The 26,185-nt window shown below is 53.0% G+C and overlaps 1 protein-coding gene across 3 annotated transcripts in view; it reads right to left on the minus strand.

The window, feature by feature from the left end:
- The window catches only part of Hdac7 (histone deacetylase 7), a 38,344-nt gene extending 18,791 nt beyond the window's left edge, over nucleotides 1–19,553 (minus strand). The window contains exon 1 of one of the 3 annotated variants that reach the window (XM_032885704.1): nucleotides 19,247–19,553. The gene's annotated coding sequence lies outside the window, so the exon portion shown is untranslated. The remainder of the gene's footprint in view (nucleotides 1–19,246) is intronic. The other 2 variants (XM_032885697.1, XM_032885711.1) reach the window with 2 other exon arrangements.
- Between the last annotated feature and the right edge of the window lie 6,632 nt (nucleotides 19,554–26,185).

The following is a 26,185-nucleotide window of genomic DNA, read 5'->3' on the forward strand; positions in this document are numbered from 1 at the left end:
CGGGTAGGGGGTGGTCCTACCAAAGGGAAAGGACCAGAATGCAAGAGAGGGGGAAACTCCCCACAGAGGCCTTCACCTCACAGAGCCTAACAGCTCTCCTTTGGGGTCTGGTAGGGAATGGTAAGGTCCCCAGCAAACCACCAATGAGAAAGTCTGGACACAGCCATAGAAGTCCTAACCTTAACAGTTGTGGTGCGTGTGTGCAACAAAAGTCCCCTCTGGGGCTCCTGAGTCCTGGCCCATGAGAGGCCTTTGAGAGCCTGGAGCCACCCCCAGTTCTGGTGTACTGGCTTCCTCAGGAGGTCTTTGGAACTGGGCCTTGATGACACAAAGGGTGTCCCATGAGAGAAGTGGAGCCCTCCAACACAAAGTGGTTTTCCCCACAGTAAACCTGAGGCCCCGCCCTGTTCTTGGTCTAGTCTCATCCCAAACTCAGGAGCATTCCTGGCCCATGAACAGCCTTCCCCAGTTCTGTGTACTGGCTTCCCATCATCCTTCATTCAACAGAGGGACACTGGGAACAGAGCACTTTCTGGGAGAATTAACATTTGGGGGGGCTCCAGAGGGTAGCCCCACGGCAGGGTACAGGAGTGGTAAAGTTCTCCGGAGAAACATCCTTTAAGCATCTCCCCATGGACACCGCCCTCAACTTGGTCTGCTCCACCTAAGGAAGTCACCAACTCAGGCAGCGCCTTTTATCCCACAACAAAGCCAGCACCCTTTACCCCCCTGGCCTTTGGCTCACAATGTCTCCTGCTAGTGCTGTCTGCACTCCTGCATTCTACTTCCCAAATGCCATCTGCTGCTCAGAGCCCGGCTGGACGCAGGCCAGTGTGCAACACGCCCTCCTCCTGGACTCCACGTTGGCTGTTCACAGCACCGTAAGAGTCCAGCGGCGGCAGCGGCGGCAGTAGGCCCAGTATAAGCTCCAAAGGCTGGGCTCTGGTTTGCTGCTGCTCATCACCCCGACTTAGAACACAACCTGGGGGACAGTAACCAGAACCACAGGGGAAGTCTTGCTTTCTCCTCAGTGGCCTAGGTCGGAGCTTCACAGGGATGAGGTTCATTCAGAGCAGTAGGATGAACGCAGGTTCCTCTCACTTAGCAGAGGTCACATGTCGCTACCAGCACCACCCCCTTCTTCGGTGTGCCCTTGTCTTCCTAAGCTTTGGGACAGCTTTTGGGATTAAGGCGAGGATCCTCTGGTCTTCCAGTTCTCTCTGCTGAGAGAGAGTACTTAGAAGGTCCTCCATGGGTATCTTCCATTGGGAGTTAAGGTCCTCCATTCTAGACCTCGCTCCATGGGTACATTCTAAATCTGGCCGGCAGTAGGAAGTTAGTCCACTGCAGTCCAGTCTCCCGGGAAGAACAAGTGAGTGACGGCAGAGAAGGCCCAGACCAGCAGGGAGGACCCAGGAGAAAGTCATTTCGTCAATAAGAGACACCTTTCCTCCCTGCAGGGCCCATAGGGGGATGAACGACTTGAAAACAGGAACAGAACTCACCTGCTGCCTGCCTGATTGTGGTGGGGTCTGACTGGGGCGGGGTCTGACTGTGGTGACTGTGGTGGGGTCTGACTGGGGCGGGGTCTGACTGTGGTGGGGTCTGACTGGAGCGGGGTCTGACTGTGGTGGGGTCTGACTGGGGCGGGGTCTGACTGGGGCGGGGCCTGACTGGGGTGGGGGTGGGAGGTGTCCGAGCACAACTTTCCTTTCCGTTTTACTATACCCAAACAAAGACAGGCATGGCGTCTAGCTTTCCCTTTCCCGTAGTACTTCCTAGGCTAGACCCAAAAATGCCTCTCCTGTTCTTACTCATCTGGAGACCCAACTTTGTCCCTTTCCTCCAATGCCCACCTTCCAATTCTCTGGCCCAGCTACCTCAAAACCTCAGGCCCACCTTTTCCAGACTTCCCACTCCTCATCCTCATCCCCCCACCAACCAGTCTCTCCCAGGTCTGACTTGTACCTGTGCCAGGGAAACAAGGGCAGCAGGCACCCAGGCTTACCCGGGTCCCATCTGTAGAAAGAGAGGTGAGGCAAGGGAGGAGAGGGAGGGAGGCAGGCTCCCTGACACTCCAGACTCCTCCGTTTGTAGCCAGCTACTGAGTGACTCAGCTGCTTGGGCACAGTGCACAGCAAGAACTTCAGGAGGCCCAAGCTCACCCAGCAGTGCCCTCAGCCCTCCCTGATGTGGAAGATACCATCTTCCCTGGGCAGCCAAAGCATGCTCCCAGCAGCCTGAGGGGGAAAAGGCAGGCTGGGAGGTGCTCGGGCCAGAAGTGGGAGCATGTGGCTGGGGAGGTCAGGAGAGAGCTGGGGAGAGCAGGCCTGGAGAAGCACTCAGGAAATTCAGCGTCAGCGGGAAAGGACTGGGCTGTGGCTGCAGGTCAGGGGAGATGTGGTAGGAGCTGTGAAAGGCTGGAAATGCAAGCCCCAAGGATCCCAGTACAGGGCCCTCTCTCCCCTAGCTGCCCATTCTGTGTCTCTGCCATCTTGATTGTCCAAGAAAAGAGGCCCACTAAGCCCCAGGCCTCTTTCTGAGATTACCTGGGCCTTGGAATGCTTTCTTTGGAAATGGTCACTTCTCCCAGGCTCCTAAGCTCACTCAGAATCCACAAAACTACAATAGAACCGTGCGTAGGCTGCCTGGCAACGGAAAGACCAAGGCGGGCTGGGAGGAGCAGAAGGTCCGAATTCTCATATCACTTGCCCACAGTGAACACGCCCTCCCACCATCCCAGCTCAGGGCCAAAGGACTGAAGGCCCTCTCAGGAAGATCAAGGAGTCTGGGAGCTTTCTGGAGGCAGCATTCAGTGGGTATGCTCTTCTGACCAGACCAAGTGCGGAAGGCTCCTTTCTGACGGATGCTGCTTTCTGGTCCTGTACTTAGTGGGCAGCTCCAGGCAGAAGAGACTTAAGCCAACGGCCCAGTCTACGTGGGCACCCATGCCTTGGTACACAGTTCTGGACTGACGTGCTGCCTTGCACATTCATAAAGCCGCCTTTGGAAGTCTGCCCGAGCCTGTATCCGTGTGGGGCTCATCCTGACCTGCTCTCTTCACCCCTCACCTACTCACAGCGTCCCACGCCTCTGCGTGCCATTAATTACCTACAGTATCAATGGTAGCGTGTATCAGTCACTCTCATCTGCAGTCACACCTTCTAAGGCCCTTTTGGGAACTAATGAATCACGCACAGTGATCCTCCCATGACTTCCTGCCTAAGATTCAAATATCTCTCAAGGTCTGTGATCCCCAAGGAACAGTTGTTCCAAAAGCAGTGGCGTCCTCTACGTTGACTTTTTTTTTTTTTTTTTTTTTTGAGACAGGGTTTCTCTGTGTAGCTCTGGCTGTCCCAGAACTAGACCAGGCTAGCCTCAGACTCACAGAGACCAGTCTCCTTCTGCTTCCCAAGGACTGGTGTGGTCCCCCCCCCCCCGAGCTGGGGACCGAACCCAGGGCCTTGCACTTGTACTTCCTAGGCAAGCGCTCTACAGCTGAGCTAAATCTCCAACCCCAAGGACTGGGTTTAAAGGCATGTGCCACTGCCCAGCTTCTGTGTAATAACCTTTAATCTTGGCTGTGCTCTTGACATACCTAGGAAGAAGGCACCTCAGCTGAACAGTTACCTCTGTCAGACTGGTGTTTTTGTTTTTAATTTCAAATTGATGGAGGGGAGAAGCACCACCCCTGGGTGCTGGGTTGTGCAGAAAAGCAGGCTGGGAAAGCCCGGAGAGAGCAAGCCGGGAAGCAGCACTCCTCCACGGTCTCTGTTTCAGTTCCTGACTCCAGTTCCTGCTCGAATCACTTCCCTGGCTTTCCTCAAGGATGGACGGCCCCCTGACATGGGACCCTCAGCCTAATAAACCCTCTCCTCCCCAAAATTGCTTTTATGTTTGGTCATGGCGCTTACCACAGCACCAGAGAACAAACTTGAATAGCCTGTTAGGCCCAGAATTCCCTGCATCCTGGGAATTCACTTGCATTTCCCCCTCACAGTAAGACCTTCCGTGCCTCGCACCCCTGCTAACCACAGATTTGGGCGCTGTGCACTCTGTGGATGGGAGGGAAATGAATAACCTTGGGCCTTGTGGTTTGTTACGATGACTGGAAGGGATAGTTTGTGGTAGCGACCTATGACAGAAACTCTGGTCCAGAAGGGACACATGGACGTGTGTGCATGCATACTGACAAAGAGGCTGAACCCAAAAGCACTTTCTAGAAGGACCCCCTTTACTCCCTAGCTCTCTGCCAAGTGCCATGGAGTTCAAAACACTGGGAATATTTCTCTGCTCGAAGAGGAAAGGCATCTCCTGGGGCCTTGATGAGGCTGAGCTGAAGAGAAAAAGGGGCTACTCCGTACCTCAGTACAAGCCTGGATTAGGGGATCCCCCTTCTCAGTGACCTCGATACATTTCTAGCTGTCACTCACTTGGGGTCAAATCACATGTAAAAGTAGGAGAGAAGTGACCTGAGGGACCAAGAACACTGCCCAGGACTTGATCCTTTACACAGCTCTTGGTTGGGTTTGGGGCTCTCCTCAGGAGCCTGTCTGTAGCTCATCTCCACCGTTTTTCTTTGGGAAGCAATTGCAATCAGGCTTAAGCAGCTCACTCAGTGTGGAGAACATGGATGCACCAAGTTCCCTTCCTGAACCTGAGTATCAGTCTTACCCAGAACCGCGAGCCTCACATATGCTGCCCCTGTGGGGACATCACAGTTCAGTAATCTCCAGACCAGACGCGAACACCGCAGGGTTCTATCCAGCCGGGGCCCCTGGACATGCTGGGATTCTAGGCCTTACATTGCAGTCTCAATCTGTCCCATAGGTGACAAGAAGCCTGAGCCTAGGTTAGTTTCCTGGTCCCTGGATATTACTTAGAAAGGAAGCTATAGGAAGGCCAGGCCTCAGCTGCAAGAGGAAAGCAGACGGGAAGCAGGAAGCCAAAGTCTTGGGTTCCAGGCCGAGGAGCCCCCTACACCCCAGCTTGCAGCTCAGAGTCTCCCTGTAGCCATGCCACAGGAAGAAGAAAGCCTGATTCTTTGTGGAGACTGACAGAGTTGGCAAGAGGGCCCCTGGAGAGTACAAGAATAAACAAGGAGAAGAAACGTCATGTTTGTCGGGCCTCGAAGGCCTGTGAGAGCCATGGAGAGAGGGCTCTTCTTCAGAGCATCTGACTGAACCTAGGGATGCTAGGAGATTCTGGAGCAGCAAGAGATTGGACACTCGGGCCAGTGCTGTCATGGCGGAGGGAGGTTTGTGGAGGGCGCTAGATCATAAGCAGCGGAGCCTAAGCAGAGCAGTGTGAGGGGCGGCTCCGAATGCAGGTGCTAACCCCCTCCAGAGGTCACCAGCTGGGGCCTGAGGAGGAGACGGCTGATTATGAGCCTGCTTCTGCTTTCAAGCAGTTTCAAACAGCCGTCTCCTGTAATCCAAGGCTGAGGCAGGGGGATCAATCCTTTGAGGTTTGACTGGGCTACACGGTAAGACCCTCTCTTTCAAAACCAAGCAAGCAAGAAAAGAAACATGAAATACAGCCCAGAATGAACCAGAGGAATGGCTCAGCAGTTAAGAGCAGTGGCTGCTCTTCCAGAGGCCCTGAGTTCAATTCCCAGCGACCACATGGGGGCTCATGACCATGTGTAATGGGATCCAATGCCTTCTTCTGGTGTGTCTGAAGACAGCTACAGTGTACTTATATACATGAAATAAGTAAATCGAGAGAGAAAGAGAGAGAGAGAGAGAGAGAGAGAGAGAGAGAGAGAGAGAGAGAGAGAGAGAGAAGTACAGCCCAGAATCTTAAAGACCTAGGCAGACCTATACAAGCTCTGTGTAGAGCTCAGGCTGGCCTCCAGTTCTCGACCCTCTTGCTTCGGCTAGCTAAATGACGAGGTATGTAGGACACAGGGCACACCTCCATCTTTAGTTAATTCTGCTTTTTGTTCGTTTTGGTTTTGTTTGCTTGTTTTTGCTTTGTTTTGGACAGTATTTTTTCCCTAACACAGAGTTCTAGTTGAACATAACCCTGGGTGGCCTGGAACTCACTATGCAGCCCTGGCTATCCTCAAACTAAACTAACATCTACTCCTAGGAATAAAAAGTGACTGGCTTGACAGTATTTGTTCAGGAGCTAGGGTGACAGCTCAGTTGGTAAAGTGCCTGTGGTGTCAGGATGCTCTGAGCTGAATCTCCAGCACCCGCTTAGAAAGCTGGGTAAAGGGGGTCGCAGAGACGGCTCCCCGGATAAGAGCACCACTTTCCCAGAGGACCTGGGTTCAAGTCTCAGAACTCACATGGTGGCTCACAACTGTCTGTAACTGTTTCGACACCCTCCAACCTCTGACCTCTGACCTCTGGAGGCACTGTACACAGGCGGTAACAGGCATAGATGCAAGCCAAACATTCATACATTTTATTTTTCAAATAAAAACTTAAAATATACATTTTAGCTCATGAATAAAATATACTTATATTCATAAAATAAAATATAAAAGCCAGCTGGGTATAATGACACAGATTTAGAAAGCAGCACTAGGGAGACAGGGATCCTTGGGACTCACTGGCTACACAGTTTGGCCCAGTCATCGCAGGAGACCCTCAGTCAAAACAACAAGATGGATATCTTTTGAGAAACAACACCCCAGGCTGGCCTCTGGCCTCTACACACATGTGCATCCCACACACATGAACACATGAACACTCACACACCCATATACATATATAGACATGAACACACACAATTGCATGGGCATACACACATGAACATATATACCTTCACAAACATGAACCTATATAGCTGCATGTGTAGATGTGTATGAGTATATGCACATGACCACACATGCCTGCATGTGTTCACACGCATGAATATGTACACCTGCATGAACATGAGCTATACACCTGCATGTACGCAATTTTTTAAAAATGCATTACTTCATATTATAACCTAAAAAATAATAATTTTTAAGTATACACATTATTTATAATTACTAAAATATCCGGTGGGGACTGGAGAGATGACTCAGCTGTTGGGAGCACTGGCTGCTCCTCTAGAGAGCCTGGGTTCCGTTCCCAGCACCCACAAGGCAGCTCATGACCGCCTGTAACTCTAGTTCCAAGGGGATAGGCATATGCATGCATGTAAAATACCCACACACAAAATAAAATAAATCCTTCTTGAAAACTCGAAAGAACCTAAAAACATATGACAGGATCTAAGTTTCTCACTGACCCTGGACTCCCTGAAATTTTCCTTGAACCCCACCTTTTTTTAGCAGTTTCTGGTCTTCCTCTCTTCCAAAGCGCCGTGTTCTTAGCTTTGAGCTGCTGCTTGCTGAGATCTATCCAGAACCCAGAGGACAGATAGTGGGCTCCCAAATGAAGCCTAGGAAGGGACTGAAGGCCCATAGTATTAAGGGTTGTGGCTAGGTCAGATGGGGAAAGCCACATGTGTGACATCTGGTAGAGCTTCAGCTGCCCCATCTGCAATCCTGAAGCATCAGGAGTTCGCTCAGGCCAGCGCTGTCATGGCAGAGGGAGGGGTGTAGGGTGCTAGTTCATAACCAGCAGGAGTCTAGAGAGACCAGTGTGAGGGGTGACTCCAAATTCGGTCAGCCATGAGCCATCTTGTCTGTCCATTATTCCTGTCTGCCCTGAACCTGGAGGAGCCCCCATCCGACACTCCAAATGGGTATCTGGTCTTAGTGCACCCTCCCTCTTCAACCACAGGCATTTGTCTCCGGTATGTGTATTCCCGGTGCCATCACTTCCTGCCCTTCCCAACAACAGTGGCACCCCACTCCCCTCCACCCAAACTGTTGTGCGCTAGTACGAGTTGCTCCAAATGCCTTTCATCTGCTACTACACCCCATGCTTGTAGCAAACCCCACGAGATTACTGTTTTCATCTCTAGTACACTGATGGGTAGACTAAAACCCTAAAGCTCTAAATAATCCGAGGTTAGGGGCTGGAGAGATGGCTCAGCAGAGGACCCATGTTCGGTACCCAGCACCCACTATGACAGCTTACCACTATCTATAACATCGGTCCTAGGGGAACCTGGGCCTTTCTGACCTCCTTGTGTTCCTGTACGCACATACCGCATACCTTCAGGGACATGTAGCATACAATTGGTAGTTAAAAGCGCCACGTCACAAAGCATATTGACTCTAGAATCCTGCTCTCAGCTAACACATGCCTCGAAGATGGCTGGCACGGGGCAAACGTAAGGCGTCAGTGTACCAGATGCAAGCTCAGGCCTACTCAAGTCAGGGCCAGAAACTGTCTCATTGACCTGTGGGTACCCAGGGAGACAGCCCCAAAGAGTCACCTGTAGTAACCAGAGTCAGTAGAAACCAAGCAATAACAGAAGTGTAGGCCTAGGGGTTAGAGGGGCGTCTGTTCTATTTTTTCTGCTCCGTGGCACCCTGCTTCATCTTTCCTCTAGAGCAATGGCTCTCAACCTTCCCTGTAACACAATTCCTCATTTGGGAGTGACAACCCCACCCCCACCCCAGCCATAAAATTAGTTTTCCTTGCTACTTTGTAACAGTAACTTAGCTACTGTTACCAATCATAATGTAAATATCTGTGTTTCCTGGACGGCCTTAGGCGACCCCTGTGACCATCAGCCCTCATGACCCACAGGTTGAGAAACACTGCTCTCTCGACGCTCTCAAGTCCTCCCAGAGACTCTCACAGAAGGTGCAAAACAAGCCGCACAGGTTCTTTGTAGACACAGACTGGAATGGCAGGTGGACAGCTTGGGATATGCGCCTATACAGATGGGGTCAGCAGTGTGTGTGTGTGTGTGTGTGTGTGTGTGTGTGTGTGTGAGAGAGAGAGAGAGAGAGAGAGAGAGAGAGAGAGAAAAGAGAGAGAGGGGCTGGTGGTATGGTAGGTAGCCTGACATCCAGAGAGAGAGAGAGAGAGAGAGAGAGAGAGAGAGAGAGAGAGAGAGAGGCTGGTGGTATGGTAGGTAGCCTGACATCCACAGATCTGAGGGCTGGGAGTGCAGGCTTCAGCACCCTCATCTCCCCTCCCCCGCATGCCCACTCACTCAGCGAACGGGGCCCTTTCCCCTCTAACGCTGGGTGGCTGGAGCTTTAGGGCGGTTATTTTTAGCTCTTGACACCTGGGTATTTTGCAGCCACAGGATGTCCGGTTTGGAGTCTCTTTCTGGGAATCCCACACGCCGGCTGTTGTAAACAGCCCCACACAGTGGTAGCCTGAGCCAGGAGCCAGCCGCCCTCCCCGCCCCCACCCCACCCCCGTTTGAAATTAATCAAACAGGAAGTAGATGTAACCATGACAGTGGCAGTTCAAACTTCCCAGGAGCGGCAAAGTGTCCCCTCTGACTCTGTCACCTACCCGGCTCTTCATCCCACCTCTGGTGGCCTCTCTCATGAATCCCGAAGCAGGGGTCCCAGGCCATTTGTGTAAGAGTATGACACCCAGAGGCCTTGCTGCTCTCTGCTAAGGAACAGCGGGACTCTGAGTCACCTCTTAGACCCTCCGCAGCTCAGCCTTTCTGAGTTTTTTTTTTTTTTTCTTTTTTTTCTTTTTTTCTGGAGCTGGGGACCGAACCCACCCAGGGCCTTGCGCTTGCTAGGCAAGCGCCCTACCACTGAGCTAAATCCCCAACCCCTTTCTGAGCTTCCTTGTAGAGCAAGGACACAGTTGCCTCCTTAGTATAGCTAAGGGCCCACCATGACTTCCTATTCCCAGGGCCTGCCTTGCAACCTGGCTCTGCACTGCCCTTGTCCACTTGAAGAATTCCTGAGCACACAGGCTTCCCAGGCAGTCCAAACTGCCCCAGTATTTCTAAACCCTGAAAGCCCTGGGGCACAAAAATTCTCCATTCACCCACAACTCCCTTGCTGCAGGAGCCCTAATCTTATTGGAAGTTCACTCTAAAGTCTAGTCAGGATTTTTTCTATCACAAGGAGAAGAGCCTAAGCAGGCAAGGTCCGAGGCTCCGTGTGTAATGTGGAGGCTATGAGTTTAGGGCTTGTCAGCCTCTGCCTTGTCTCTCTCCTCCCCAAGCCCTGGTGCCCACTTCACCCAGCAGCCAATCCCGGCCAGCCTTTCTCAACTGCTTGCCCCCGTGACAGGAAGCACAGTCAGCACCCCAGTGCTGCTTCTGGGGCCGGTGTCTTCACCCTCTTGAGGGTTGCTGCTGGGTTGGGCCCACCTGTGCGCCCCACTCCTGTTAGCTCCTAAGTTCTGCCTCTCCCTGCGGCTTGTATGCCTGGAGAAGGCCCTTCCTTACCACCCTTCCATCCGAGCCACCCAAAGGCCTCCCAGCCTGTTGCTGAGATGGCAGGGAAAAGGTCCGAGTTACTCAGTATATTGGTCTAACCGTTAGTTGACAGCGTTAATAATGGCCGTTGAGCGCTATGTTAATGCTGACAAAGTATCCCCTACCACAGCCTTATAAAATCCATGCTGCTACAAAAGAAACCCGGGGCCTGAAGAGGTTAAGGGACAGGCAGAGGGTAGTATGGCTTAGCCATAGAAGTTTGTCTAACAGGAGAGAGGCCCCAGGCTTATCCCCTGCACCACACAAGACAGACAAGAGGAAGGAGAGAGACAGAGCAAATGAAAGGGGGAGGGGGAGGATGGAGAGGGGGGAGAGGAAGAAAGAAACTTGCCTGGCCTTCCAGAGTCTGAGCTTAGGATCAGTACACCTCCTAATAGGTGGTGAGGCCACCAAGCCACACACAGAACAGTAGAGTGACCTCCCCTAGCACTGGTTTCCACAAAGCATGAGATAGTCCATCCAAAACATACTAGACAATGAAAGCACACTCTCGGGCCCCAGTCCCTCATGCCTTTGTCTCCAGGAGGGCTCATCCTTACTTCCTTATTCATCTTCTATTTCCCCCATCTCTGATGGGCATCTTACCATTTTATTAGCTTCCTGTAAGCTCCCTCCAGCAGGGTATAACTAAACAAGCAGCCCTCCCAGGGCTGCCCTGGAGGAATCACATGCTGTGTGTGAGAGCACTCTGGAAACGGTCAAGTCCTGTAGAGAGTGCCAGTTGCATAACCAGAGCGAGTCACCCTAGGACTGGTGGTACTTAGAGTCCATTCCCTTGGAAGGATGTAGCCTCTCCCTTGGGCAGACCTGGGGCAGGTGGAAGGGTGGAAACAGAGAGGAGCACCCTCATTCTGGACAGCCAACACAGCCCTCGGTTTGAGGAAGGTGGAGACACTGGCCACAGACCCTGTCGCCCCCTGGCCTAGGGCTAGGCATTTAGTACAGACGGAGCAAATGGGAGGTATCTGGAGTCTGTGAATAGCAGCAAGTTATGAATGCTGGCACTCAGAGATGCCACATTAATATTAATGACAGCGAATACCCCAGACATCCCCAAATCCAGTCATGCCATGGGACCCCCCTCCCCTGTTGCCCGTTATTTTTGGAAAAATGGCAGAAGTGTATCGGGTAGATTCTCCGGGTGATCCCATTCCTTTCTGCAGCCAGGACTGCCCTTGGCATTTACCACAGACCTTTCTAGAACATATCCAGCTAGGGTGCTTACAGAGTTTTCAGGGAATTCCACAGCCAGATGCACGGTCCCGGACAACTGGTTTGAACAAAGCAACAGCAAGAACAAACGGGGACTGGGTGAGACCACAACACGGCACAGAAAGGCGCAGATCTCGGGCGCAGAAAACAGCATGCATGGTGCAGTCTCATTTTAGGCAAAAAGGACAGCCCATTACGGGGGGACATGAGAAAGCGGGAAGGCGTGTGCTGAGGGTCCAGGGTCCCTCGAGTGCCGTAGGCGCTACTTCCTATTGTCGCTACTGCCCTGTGCAGTCTCCACAGAAGTACCTTCGCGGTGACAGCTCATTGTGCACACCACACACATGCTCGCACCCTGGGAACCAAGCCGACCCATGACCATGGGTCTCATGAAAACTAGGCAACAGGGCTTTCAAGGACACCACATATTCTCGGACCCCACACCCTCAGGGAATCCATGTTATCAACATGCTGGGGCTGCTGCCCCGTATGAATCATCCTGAGGGCCTAGCCCAGGCTAGGCAACGTCAGGCCTTACTTAATGGATGCCTGTCAGCTGAATAATGGATGTTTCCTGAGAGCAATGCCTCATGTCTCTTCCAGGGCCAATGCACCGGGAATGCAACTATTCTCACTGACCTGCCATCCCTCCTCTGCTTCACCCTCGTCTTAAGGGCTGCCAGGGAGGAGCTAAAAGAAAGGTCACCGACAGCAGATGTTGGCAAGGTCCTCCACATAAGAAGCCATCAGGAGCTGTCTGCCCAGGGTGGCATGGCAGTTCCTTTGACAAGCCAGCTGGCTAGAAAACCTAGGGTCCCCCCTCACCCTGCTTCTCTGTGAAGGGAGTGAAGGAGAAGGAGGGGTCCACCCTGTTACTGCTGGCTATACACCCCTGCTGTCCAGGCCCACAAGGGCGGAGGAGTCTAGAGCAGGGAATCTGGCCTGATTTTTTTTTCCTGTGAACTGGGGCTGGGACTCGTTCTGTCATGGCTCCAACATTCCCTATTCCTGACCTTAAAAATATGAACAATAACATCAATAACAAGGAGGACCAGTCAGTGTGCACTGGGGTCCTCCCAGACGTGGCAGAAGTCACTTACACCATCTCCTTTAGTCTCCACAGCAACCCTGTGAGAGTGAAAACATTATTATTTTCACATTAGTGATAAGGAAACCCAGTCACGGAGAAGAAGGTGCCCAAGCTTCGCTTGTTGCTGGAGAAAGAGAGACTCAGCCCAGACAACCGTTCTTCCCTCTTGTCCCTACTGGAAGAGCCTCTTGCTGGGTTTTGCCAGTGGCACAGGGCGATCGGAGCTAACATCTGTGGGGTTCTTTAGACCGCACCAAGAGTTTACATTCCCAGATGCCTGCAGACAAATGTGGAAAAGCCAGGAGGAAACAAACTTTGAGGCCTCAGCATCCTTGCACAAGCCCCACAGCTACAACACTTGCATTCGAACCCAGGTCCCGGGCTTGAGTCTTCCCCATTTTACACAACCCTTCTGGCCCACAGCCAGCTCTCTCTGAGCCCTGGGCTCCCTGCGTGCAGCCCTGCAGAGGGTGCTGCCTCACCAGCTCTCCGCGGTGACTCACTCCGAGGCCCAGGGGAAGCACGGCCCTGTTTGCCGCGCCTCCAGCTCCCCGCCTCCACATTTGCTAACCGAAACCCGACTGCTGCTATTTTTAACCCTCCAGCTCCCCCTTGCTTGGGGCTCCCCCCTTTACCCCCACCCTCTTGCCCCAACCCGGTGGCACCACTCTGTCATTCTGAGAGCACTTCTACAACCTGAAGGCCCCGGAGGGCGCAGCGGATGCCCCGGACGTGCAGGTTTGTGGGGCAAGCAAAACAAGTCGGTTACAGCCCAAGTCTCCGAATTCCCCCACCCCGACTCTTTCCGAACCTGTACCTCCCAGCCTGCCCTGCTCTTCCCCGCCATCCCGAAGGCTGCAGAAGGGAAACGGGGACTTCTGGGTCGAGGGCTCCCGTAGGAAAGAGAAGAGGGCTCCTCAGATCCAGCTCCGCGGGGAGCTAAGAGGAACGCAAGAGGGAATGGGAGTTCCTGGTTACTCCCAGCTCATGAAGCTGAGGATTTCGGACCGCCAGGGTTTCCCATCCCGCCATGGCAACATGAGAAGGGAGGTAGCGTGGAGATAGAGTGGGGACACTGAGTCCGATCAACCAACTCCTCTCCCCGACCCCCAGTAAGAGCCTGCAGCTGGGGCTGGCAAAGCTGGGAGGCAGAGGCCAAGGAATAAAGGCACTTGAAGGGCCAGAAGAGAGGACGAAAGGAAGGGAAGCAGACCTCGCAGACCTCTTCTCTTCCTTCAAGGCTCCTCCAATCCCTCGAGACCGCACTGTCTTGTGCCAGCTGCCAGTGGGAAGCCCTGGGTCTCCCAGGGAAAACCCTCTGCTGAGGAGAGGGAGGAGAAGAGGTCTGAGGGCTGCAGGCCTCAGAGTAGGAAGGTTATACCCAAATAGCTGATGTGAAAGTTAACCTCCAGAGAGGGGTTTAGGGGCAGGCCTGCTGCAGGTGGACCGAAGGGGGCACTTCCTTCTGGCGGAAGTAGAGCAGGTGGCTTGAACCAGACCCCTCTGCCCCTCTGGTCTGAGAGTCATCTAGCTTAGGGAGCAGCTGTAAGGACGCAGAAAGAGAACCTCCTATGCTCAGGTCTTCCCTACTCTCTTCTGACTTCCCCTACACTGAACGGCCCGCCGGGCGCTTCTCCTGAGCTCTGCCTGAGCCCCTACCCTTATTTCTGGTTCTGTTATCTCCCAGGACACAAGTCTTCTCTGAGCCTTGACTCACGCCCTCTCTTTGGTGACCCTGAGCTAGATAAATAAATCCCAGTGGCCATAGAGGCAGCCAGCTACACCCGGAGGGACGGGAGCCGGGGACAGTGGTCCCCCAAGTTGGGAAGGAAGGAAGGTGGAGCGAGAAGATCAGGAATGGGCGGTGCTTGGGAGTTTCTGACAGAGTCTGCCACGTTCTTTCACGTTCTTTTTTTTTTTTTTTCCCCCGGAGCTGGGGACCGAACCCAGGGCCTTGTGCTTCCTAGGTAAGCGCTCTACCACTGAGCTAAATCCCCAGCCCCCCACGTTCTTAACCTTAGTCTGAGCCCTCTTTGGCTGCTCCTGCTTCTCTGTCCCTCTGACAACCTGTGGAGGGGCTGCCTGAGGAAAGAGGAGTCTGCTATCCACCAGGCTGACAGTCCAGTTCTCACCCTAGCTGGACCTTAGTCCAGATCCCTCACCTACGTCCAGGGAGCCTCCAAGAATGGCTTAGCAGGCTGTGGGGACTCACTTCTAGTCTGAGGAGAAAAGCTGTCAATGTCACCGAGACCTCCCATGGCCGCCCCATCCCATCTGGTTGTTTACTGCTGGATCCGGTCTGTTTTCTTCGTAGAGCTAATCATCTCTTCTTTCTCCAGCAGAGCTGTAGCACCCCGAGGTCAGAGGTCTGCCTCTGCGCTAGCCGCACATCTGTGCCCAGTGTGTGACACAGAGCTCTGCAAGTCTACAACAAATGGATGAACCGCCGAGTGACCAGCTTGGCACATGACCTTCCCTGGCTGCCAGTGTGATTCTTGAGGGTTCCAATGTTTTCCCCACAGGAAGAAAGAGGGGAACAAGAACAAGGCTAGAAAGGCTGGAACCCCAAAGAAAAAGTTAATGCCACTCAGAGGTCAGACATCTATCTACACCAGCCAACCCACCTGGTCCCCTTCACCAAGCGGGACATGAACATACACACACAGGTGCCCATACTAAGTCCCGGACCGGTCTTAGGAAGCTTGCACTGTGTCTTGAGTTCTTTCTCTAAAGAGCCCCGTGACCTCAGATGCACCGCATACCCTTCTGCAGGTCTATTCCACAGAAATAAACAAAAAGGCTAACTCAGGCGTGCACTGCTCAGCACCACAATCACCCACCATGCAAGGTATCTCCCTAGACTCCTGCAAACTCTAAAAGATGGTAGGGACGGGGCCTGAGGGTGTTTTTAAACACATTCTTCACAGGATCCTGAAGCAATTGGTCCAGGAACTGGCGTTAAAGACTAAGGACAGAGGCTAGACATGGTGGCGGTACCTGCCTTTCATCCCAGCCTTGGGAGGCAGAGGCAGGTGGATCTCTGAGTTCAAGACCAGCCTGGTCTACAGAGTGAGTTCCAGGACAGCCAGGGCTACAGAGAAATCATGTATTAATAAACAAGCAAACAAACAAACAAATAAATGAAGAAAGAAGGGTTGGGGATTTAGCTCAGTGGTAGAGCACTTGCCTAGCAAGCGCAAGGCCCTGGGTTCGGTCCCCAGCTCTGAAAAAAAAAATAAATAAATGAAGAAAGAAAGGAAGAAAGGAAGGAAGGAAGGAAGGGAGAAAGAAAGAAAGAAAGAAAGAAAGAAAGAAAGAAAGAAAGAAAGAAAACAAACCATGGACAGTGCTTTTACAGGTCAAGATCTGGACAGGTGAGAAAAAGCAAACTTCTACATAGGTACACTTCCCCTAAAACCTCTCCATAGGCTCTATATGCCCCACACAGAGCCATAACTTACAAAGGTGCACATGACACTGGAGACACACATCTGCGCCACATGTGCTCATATCCCCAAACACCCAACAGAGCCAGCACATGGACCACAGATTGCCACAGAACCACCACATCGACACACACACAGCCCTGGGCAAACACAGACACCCACTACACACCCAGTGCATACACGCATATCACACGGAGGCTCCCACTAAACAGATGCTAGCCTGAATTTATTTTGCCTCTGGGAACAAGTCCAGAACTAAAGGAGCCATGCTCTGCTGATGAAAACATCCCTCCTGCCTCCCCACCCCTTGCCCCAGGCAGTGCTGTCCACCACCCCTTGAAAGACTGGAGGAGGGCGGTGGAGAGAAGGATGGGATATGAGGAGGCAGAGGCTAAGGTTGGTGTTTCAATCTGCTTGGAGACATCCCCAAATCCAGCCCAGTTCTCTTCCCTTGCCCACCAGGAGACACTATAGGGCCCCAAGTCAGTACTCAGTCAGGCCAGTTGACTGGATTCCCAGGCCCTGGGCCTACAGAGTGAAAAGGCTAAGGGGAATAGCTAGATGTGGGGGCTCCCAGTACGTGGGCCACTAAGGAAAGGGCTGTCTGGAGCGCCTTCCTGCAGCCCTAAGGCCTGAGGCCTCCATGGAATGTTACCACAGAAACAGGGAAAATATTATAAGGAACACAATACCCGGTAGAGTCACCTGCTCACCAGGCTTCCTGCTGTGTTACCCACCGCCCCCATCTCGGGGCACTTAGAGCCTTCACTAGCCTCAACCTGGGCCTCCCAGCCGGAGCTCTCCTTCCTGTCTCCCCTGGATTAGGGAAGCGGCTACAAGCGAAAGCTCTGCCCTTCTGTGGTTCCAAACAACATCAGGGATGGCCCAGCGGGCCCCTCACTCCTGGTCCCTACCCACCGCCCAACACAGGAAGTCAAGGCTTCCTGCCCCAGAGGAAGTGCCCCATCTAGTGAACAAATCCAACATATACAAATTCAAAGCCCCGGAGCTGGCGCCTCCAAGGGGACATGCCTTGGAGCTCTGCAGTATACCCCACAGTCCCCTGCAGCCTCCAGACCACATCTGACCAAGGAAGAACTCAGGCTGGCAGAGGCCGGTCTGGTTGGTGCCATCACCTGGCTGGGTGATTCTGGGCCTTGCATTATTAGCTCATCTTTCTCTGGGGCTTCTGTCAACTTTAAAACTATCAGTTCTTAAGGAAAGGCAAAGGGCAAAGAAGGCAAAAAGGTTTTCAGAGGTTTCCATATTCTCAGCCCCGGAAAGTGTGCCTACAGGTATAAAAGGGTCCGCGTTCCCCATCCTAGCACGGCTGAGCCACCAGGAACCATAGTTGAGAGCCGTTATCCCCGAGACAAGGATGTTCTACCTGTTCCCTTACTCCCTGCTCAACACTGACTGATTATTTGTGGTTGGTCCCTCCAGTTCGGAGCTCTGGAAAAAGTGAACTGAGACACCCCTCACCCCATGCCCGCCACCCTGTCATGTTAATTTTGAAAAAAAGTATACGTAAGCAAAGGTGACCTGCTTAGAAGAGAAACCTCTTCTGCCTCAAAGCTCAGCTTATGCCCCTGAGACACAGAAAAATGCCCCAGCCAAGGACTAAACTGAGCAACGGGGGGGTTTCAGATGCACCCTGTACCCAACCTTTCCACAGCACAGCTCCGAGTATCTAGCTTGGAGAACTAAAGACAGAGACACGAGCCCCAGCCCCATCAGGTTCAGGACCTGGCCCAATCTCAGTTATCTGGGTATCACATGGTGGGACTGCCCTGTGCCTCAGTTTCCCCCAGGAGTGACCGTAAAGAAAAGTTCTTAGTTACGGAGGGGAAACGGCAGGCAGCAGAGTGTGAGGAGGTAAGAGTGGAGGATGATTTTGCAGCTGCTGGGAAGGTGCAAGAGCGTTGGCACAGAGGGGAGGCACGTATGGCAGCCTACTGGGGTCCTTTCGGGAAGAAATGGGTCACCTAAGTACAAGTTAGAGGATGGAAACCAATTAAAGTCACAGTCGGCAATGGCTGGGCCAGAAATTTGAGCAAAATCTCATAAGTCTAGGTAAAAAGTCTGGAGGACTAGCTCCAGATTCCAGATGTTGAGCTCTCTCCAGGGCCACCAAGGGCCAATGTCCTATTATCACCCTAAAAATTTGGCAGGCAGAAACTGGGCCTCAAGCAGATGCTGAGTTGGGATGAGGGAAGGGATAGTTAGCAGCAAGCCAACCGGCGCCAGATGATGCAGGATGCTTTGGAGAATGCTGGACAGCCAGCATTGACAGTTAAAGGACTCGGATGGTCAGCCACAGGTGAGTTCCAAACGGGCAGCTTGTGAGAAGGAAGTGGGACTCATTAGGTGACCTGCAGGACCCAGGATTTTCTTCCAACTTCCTGGCTGAGAATTCATAGTGGTTAAAAGACAGCTCAGCTGCCAGATATGCCCGGGTTCTCATACTTCTCAGCGCTATAAGACTGGGGGGGGGGGGTATTCAGCTCCCCACCTCTCAGTACTCAGGCTGCGGCCCCCACTTCCCCACACCTTTAAGGCATTGCCCTTACAGCTCAGTTGGGCACGGTGTCTGTCTCTTCTCTGAGATGGATGATCAAGGATAAGGGGTGATGCTCCGAGAAATCTCCCAGCCCACTACCCCTCCAGGGGACGTTTACCCCGGTTACGGGATCTGAGTAGGGCCCTCTCGGTTCCACGAAATGGGGGCGCTGATGTCCAGCCCCGCAAATCCTGCCCCAGTTCAGTGGGTCCTAGCCTTTGCCCTCCCGCTTCCAAACCTTCCGCCCCGGAGCACCGCCCCCTCCTGGGCCTCGGCGGCCGGCCGTGCCTCCGGGATCCCGGGGAGGAGGGTGACGGGACGCCCGGCCCATGCACAGGCGGCCCCGGGCCTCCCACTGCCTCCCCGGGGCCTGTCGCTGCCCGGGAGCGGGCGGATGTGGGCGCCCCGCAGGAGGCCGGAGCCCTTCGGCCCCGGAACCAGCCCGGGCCGCGAGCGAGCCAGAGCCCCAGCAAGCGGGCGCGGTCCAGGGCGCGCGTAGGACCTGGCCAGCCGGACCGGCGGAGACCCAGCTGCAACCGGAGCCTGAGCCGGGGCGGGCAGCGCAGGGTGCCGCGCGCAGGGCGGGCGGGCGGGGAGGGGTGGCCGCCCGGTACTCACCCCGCGCCGGGCTGTGCATCCAGGGGCCGGGGCCCTCAGAGCCGGGGGGCTCATGGCGGGCGGGGGGCCGGGGCGCCGGCCTCACATCCCCGGTCGCCGGAGGCTGCAGAGCGACTGTGAGACGGCGAGAGGAAGGGAGGGGCCGGGAGGGGAGGGCCCTGGCAGCCTGGCCGGCCGGGTAGGATGACAATGGAAGGAAATGCTTTATCTGAGTCTGAGAGCGGGCCAAGGGGGGGGAGGGGGCCGGCGCTGGCGGCCCTGGGACACACCACCCGGGCTTTGCTCAGCGGCACACAGGCTGGCGGCAGACACCGATCGCGGCGGGGCGCGGCTCACCGCCCGGGAGGCAGCGCCGAACCCGGAACGCGGGACGCAGCCGGACCGGCGCGCGGCCGCCGAAGCCCCAGCCGCCGCGCGGCGCTGCGCCCCGCGCACAATTCCCGGAAACCCAGATACCTGAGTGCACGCACCCGTGCATACACAGCGTACACGAGTGTGCATCCATGTTTACACAAGCCAGGGTGGTTTGTGCTTCGGGGAAGGACTCCTGTGCCCACATCTACACACTTAAAAGTCAACGAGGGGAGCGCTACACACAAGGCAGAGCAGGGCACGCTTGGAGTCCCGAGCAAGAAATCCCAGACGGACACCACCGCCCCATCCTACCCCCTCACACACTCAAGCGGGACTCGCCTCAGGAACGCTTCAGGGTCTGATTTGAAACACTGCCCAGTCCAACCCCAGTGGCACCCCTTCCCCCCTCCCCACTGTCTGCTGAGGGGAGCAGAAGGGTCCAGTCTGTTCCTATTAAAAGAAAAAGGGGGTGGGGGTGATGCAGTTTTTGAAACTTTTAAAAAAGAAATTTCTCAAGGGATTTCCTTCCACCCTCTCCTCTTCCTCTTCCATTCCTCTCCCTCCACAATGACCCTCCTTTGCCCCCCCTCCTGGTCCCTATGAGTCAAACTTCAGCAATGTGCCCAGTGTCCCCCAGTGCATTACAGCGGATCACAGAAATGTTCTAGTCTGTGAGTCGGAATGCAGACGCCTCCAGCCCTCCCTCAGCTAATAAACTCAGCTGAGGACTGGCTTTGCACTGGAGCCCTCCCTGCCTCTCCCCCAATCTCCTCTTAGATGGGAGGAGGTCAGATTCAAGGGTCAGGGGCTGAGGACCTTCCCACTGTGCTTCCTGGCTGGCCTGTCAGCCCCGTCGCCTCCAGCAATCTGGCAGGTCAGAAAACTGGGACGGGAGCGAGGTCATCCACCAGGAACACCAGGCTCCCTTGCCTGGGAGGTGCTGGCCACTGAAAGGCAGCTTCCTTCTGGTTCCAGTGGACTCTCTGAGTCCTAGGAACTCCAAGAACCTTTAGAAAGGGAAACTGAGGCTGACCTGGAGATGTGTTATCTTGGAAGCCAGAGTCAAGAGTGGCCTAGAGAGATGTTGGCCATGCCACTGATGAACAGCTTGGCTCACAGGTTCATGCTAAGTTTAACCCCTCTGTACCTGTTAATGGGTATTACAAACTTTCCCTAGCATCCATGGCCTTTTGCAGTGTGGTACCACACACATCCCTGCCCTGTCTTTCCTGGTACTTTCCTCAGAGGTAGCTACTATTATTATTACTGTAGCCAACCCTTGTCTGCTAGCTGTTCCCATCTGTTCTTGTCCTTACCCACCTCCTTGCCTTGGCCTAAAACACTCCCTACAGAGTAAATGCCCGCCCTGCCTTTCTCCCTTCTGTTGTTGAAATCCCTTGACCCCTTCTGAAATGTTTCAGGGTTTCTGCAGCCAGAAGGCTCCTCTTTTCCTTGAAGGACTCCATCCCAGCACTGTTTCTCCTAGTCACACCGACCCTCAGCCATCTGGTCTACCAGTCTGAATCTCTTCTTTCTCGCAAGCCTTCAAGAAAAGGCTTGAAAGCGCTACCCCAGCAGTGCTTTGTTTCTCACAGAGAATTCAAACTCTTGAGTTCTTCGTGGGGTCATGAATATTCAAGACCTTCCAAGATCTCCCTCCAGCTAGCTGTCTCTGATAAACCCTCTGTCCAGTGATTTGTCCATCCTGACTCCTCCAGACACTTGCTCATTAACTGAGCAAACCAGAGCACTCTGCTTCCAAAGCTTCCCTCGAGACCTACAGCCTTCAGGAAAAAAAAAAAAATCAAACGAACCTGTTCACAAGAGTTCCCCAATCGCCCTTGTTTACCTCTCTCCTCCTATCATCGTACATTGCCCCCCACGTACCTGCCTTCCTTTCCTAAAGCTGTTTCTGTGATGAATTTCTTGATCATTCATTTCTACTGGTATTCATGTATTTGCTCATGAAGCTGCCTTTTCTCTTTAATCTAACCCCTGAGTGGTTGGAGTAAGGATGCGTGGCCACCCATCTATGCTCACCACACAATACTTACCACTCAATGCTCACCACCATCTTTGCTCACCACCCAGTGCTTACCACCCAATGCTCACAATGCTCACTTGAGGCTTTCGGCTCACACCAGGGATCACTGCCTGCAAAACATAGGCAGAGAGGAAAACCAGCATGTGCTGTATGGTTCTGGGATGCTGAACCGGGGCCTTCCTGCTGCCAGAATTACCTAGGACTCCAACATCCCCTGCCTCACAATGGATTCCCAAGCCATTGCTAAGTCCCATGTTCCTTAGTGGCATATGTTAGCCTTCTAGAGATATAGGACAGAAAACTGCATGTTTCTTCTTGCTATGGTGGTTACTATGGGAGCTTTCTCAAAAGCCCTTGAATCCAGACTTCTCATAGCCTGCTCAGCTGAACACCAGGTAGAAGAGACAGGCTCCGAGCCTGGCAGTGAAGGAGCACAGCTTTCATCCAAACACTAGGGAGGCAGAGGCAGAGGCAGAGGCAGAGGCAGAGGCAGAGGCAGAGGCAGAGGCAGAGGCAGAGGCAGAGGCAGAGGCAGAGGCAGAGGCAGAGGCAAGTGGATCTCTATGAGTTCAATACCAGCCTGGTCTATAGAGCTAGTTCTAAGACATTCAGGGCTACACTTTATCTCAAACTCTGACTCAAAAAAGCCAAAAAACCAGAAAGCCAACCAAAAAAAGAGAAGAAGAAAGAAAGAAAAAGAAAGAGAGGAAGAAAGGAAGAAAGAAAGAAAGAAAGGAAGAAAGAAAAAGGGGTGGGGAGGGATTGGCCCTATAGGATCTGCCCTGAGTCCTTCAAAGCTCCCCCAACCAGGGGTCTCTGGACAACGAAAAGCCTGCATGCCCCTTTCTGTTTTCTGTTGCCTTAAAGCCCCCACATCCTTTTCTTTCTCCCTTTTCTTTTCCTCTTGCCCTGGTCGGCTACCTCTTACCAAGTGTTTGCCAAAGCCTCATTCTGGCCTTCGGACAAATATGAGGCCACTCATTCTTCTTTTATGTTTTGAAGATTTGTTTCTTTTTATATTATGCATATGGTCTGCATGCATGTATGTATATGGTGTTCATAGAGGACAGTAGAGGTTGTCTGCCCTGGAACCAGGAAGGCTCGTCAGACCCATGGGAGCTGTAGTTAATCTACCAATGGTTGTGAGCTCTTGTGTGGGTATTAGGGACTGAACCCAGGACCTCTGCAAGAGCAGCAAGTGTTCTCAGCCACTGAGCCATCTCTCCAGCTCCCCTCCCCCACCTCGTATTCTTAATTATGCTTGTTATGCTCATAAATGGAGTATGGCCCGTAAAAGTGAAAAAACCTGACGAAAGTTGCTCAACAACTTACAGGCCATTTGCTCGTTCAGCAAATGCCGTTGGGAGCTGACTTAAGGCAGAGATTCAAAGTGGGAGAAAGCCCTCAGTGTCAGGGCACTGGAGACCGCACCTGTGCGAGCCTTCTACAGGGGCTGACTGCAGCTACAAGTCTTCCCCAACCTGCATCTATTTTTCACACGTGTATCACAAGGCCAACCAGGGTGTCCTCACTCCCCAAGGCCACCCCAGGAGTCCTCAGGGGACAGCATCATGTGGAATTAGGTTGAGCCCAGGTTCAAATTCCAACGGGTTAACAGGGTAGGTTAAGGCCTCAACTCCAAATAAAGGGTTTCCTGGGACTACAAATAAAAGTAGAAGGAGCAGGCCTGGGAGATGGGACGGCTTGATGTGCAGGCGTGAGGAGGGGAGTTCGAATAGCCACAGCCCATATAAAAGCTGGCAGGCACGGCAGCTGCCTGTAACCCTAGCATTCTGGAGGCAGAGTCGGCGGGATTCTTGGAGGAGGGTGGTCGGCAAGGTGGCTGGCTAGCTCCAGGTTCAACAAGAGACCCTGCCTTGATAGATAAATAAAGAGCAGAGCCATTAAGGAGGACATCCTGCTAACCTCATGCACCTGCAGATGTGTTTGCCGGCACTGTACACATATGCACCTACACACATCCAACACCAAGCATGCAGGAGTGCATGTGTGTGCATGTGTGTGCACACACAAACACACACAGGCACATACACTCATGCACACACACAGTAGTCAAGAGTGCTCATTGTCCTTGCAGAGGACTTGAGTCCAGTTCCCAGAATCCACTCAGGTGACTCATAACTGCCTGTAACTCCAGGTCCAGGGGCTCTGACACCTCTACCCAAATACACATGCATGCTTGTGTGCATGCGTGCATGCACACATAAATAAACCTCCTGTGTGTCCTGTGCTGCTCAGGAACCTATGCTTACACCTCGCTATGGCACAGATGCTGCAGTGAAGGAAGCCGAGTACAGAAAGAGCAAACAATTTGCCCAAGGCCACAGAGCCAGCAATTGGCCTGATCCTAGTGTGTCTGATTCAGAGCCTGCGTGACTGCGCCAAACTGTAGAGAAGCCGTGCCAGGGGCTCCTGCTCCGGTGTAGCCTGGTTACTCGAAGTTTCTGTTCATCTCTGTTTGCCACTCCACATAACCAGTCTCCCTGAACGCATGGACTCGTCTTTGTCCTCCATCTTCCTCTGGTACACATGGCACAGGCAGCATCAACAGGCTGTATGAATATTCCAGGTAAGGTGGGGGTGTGGCTTAGGGGTTCGGCAAGCATGCAGGGAGACCCCACTCTAGCGTTCCCCTTCTGAGACAAGAAGCGTTATATGTCTCTAGGCTAGAGCGGAATGGTTGAATTACAAAGGCAGTGCGGCCATGGCTATCCCTCCAGATACCTCAGGCTGGGAGGGCTAATGACTGTGGGGGAACGGAACAGCCTGAGAACTACCCAAGTCTCTTCCCTCTTCCCCTCACCTCCCTCCAGATCAACAAAGGTGATGTGGTTTGTCTTGCGGTCTGTTGCCCTAGACACCTGCAGTTCTGAACATACGTGTGTGTCTGTGTGCTGGCAAAGTGGTGGGGGGACACAGGGAGAAGACCCTGGAACAGGATGGGGAGGGGCAGGAAGCCAGGGACAGTGGCTTCAACCCCAAAGTGAACAGGAAACTATTGCAAATGTTAGCAGAGGCTACCCCTCGACGACCCCCACAAGAAGCATAAGGAAAGAGTTGGAAAGGGAAGCATTGTGGCTATCAGGATCCTGAGCTGAGAGCAGGAGGGAAACTTAAGTTCTAGGTCAGATCAGACGTGAACTTCTTGGGTGCTGTCTACGCCTCTGTTTCCTGCTCTTCGAACTAGCGAGATCTTGGCTACCTACTTCACACATGCAGCTGGTCAGAAATCAATGAATAATATATGCGAACGTTCACACCACCGACTTGTAGTTCGTGTCATCGGGTGGCTTGAACAGTGCCCGTGTAAGTTTTTTTTTTTTTTTTTTTTTTTTTTTTTTTTTTTTAAGATTTATTTATTTACTTAATGTATATAAGCACACTGTAGCTGTCTTCAGACACACCCAACCCCATTACAGATGGTTGTGAGCCACCATGTGGTTGCTGGGAATTGAACTCAGGACCTCTGGAAGAGCAGTCGGTGCTCTTAACCACTGAGCCATCTCTCCAGCCCCGGTGTAAGCTTTAGAATCTTTGTCAGTGTTTGAGCTAGTATGATAGTTTATTATAGTTCCTGGATAACACACACACACACACACACAACACAACACATACACATACATACCACACACACAACACAACACACACTCCACACATACCACACACACACACACCACACACACCGCACACACACCCCACACACACCACACACACACACACACACACACCACACACCACACACACCACACACACACCCCACACACACCACACACACACACACACACACACACACACACACACACACACACACACACACACACACACACACACACACACACACACACACACACCAGCCACACACACACACACACCACACACACACCACACACACACACACACACACAACACACACACATACATACCACACCACACACACACATACATACCACACATACACACACATACATACCACACACACACACACCCCCACACACACCCCACACACACACACACACACACACACACACACACCCACACACACACAGGCAGAGGAATGTGGAGATAAAGAACATTACATATAAAAACAAAACCACCATGTGTTGAAGAAACCAAACACACACAGCACACTTGAGAACCTCTCACAAAGCCAGCTATGCGAAATATCTCTTGGTTTACTTGATCTTGGCTCAGTCACAGCCTCTTGGGTCTCAGTTTCCCCTCTACTGCATGAGTGCCTTGCTCTGGGTCATTGCTCCTTTTCTCTGAGTCTAAAGTCACTTTGTCACTTTCCGATTCTGTTATCCCAAGTGTTAATGAGTACGTGGCAGGTAGGAGAGGCTTCGGGTCTGAGGAGATCAGAGCTGAAAGCGGCCAGGATCCAGGAAAAAGTCCTGAGTTGAGCTGGGTTTTGAGGGAGCCTAGAAGTGTGAATCAGTGGGGGTGGAGGTGACATTCCAGGTAGGGAGAAAGGCATGTGCAAGGGCGAGGCTAGGGAGCTGAGGGGTGGCAAACAGATTAGT

This window comes from Rattus rattus, chromosome 1 (assembly GCF_011064425.1).
Source record: "Rattus rattus isolate New Zealand chromosome 1, Rrattus_CSIRO_v1, whole genome shotgun sequence".
NCBI lineage: Eukaryota > Metazoa > Chordata > Mammalia > Rodentia > Muridae > Rattus > Rattus rattus.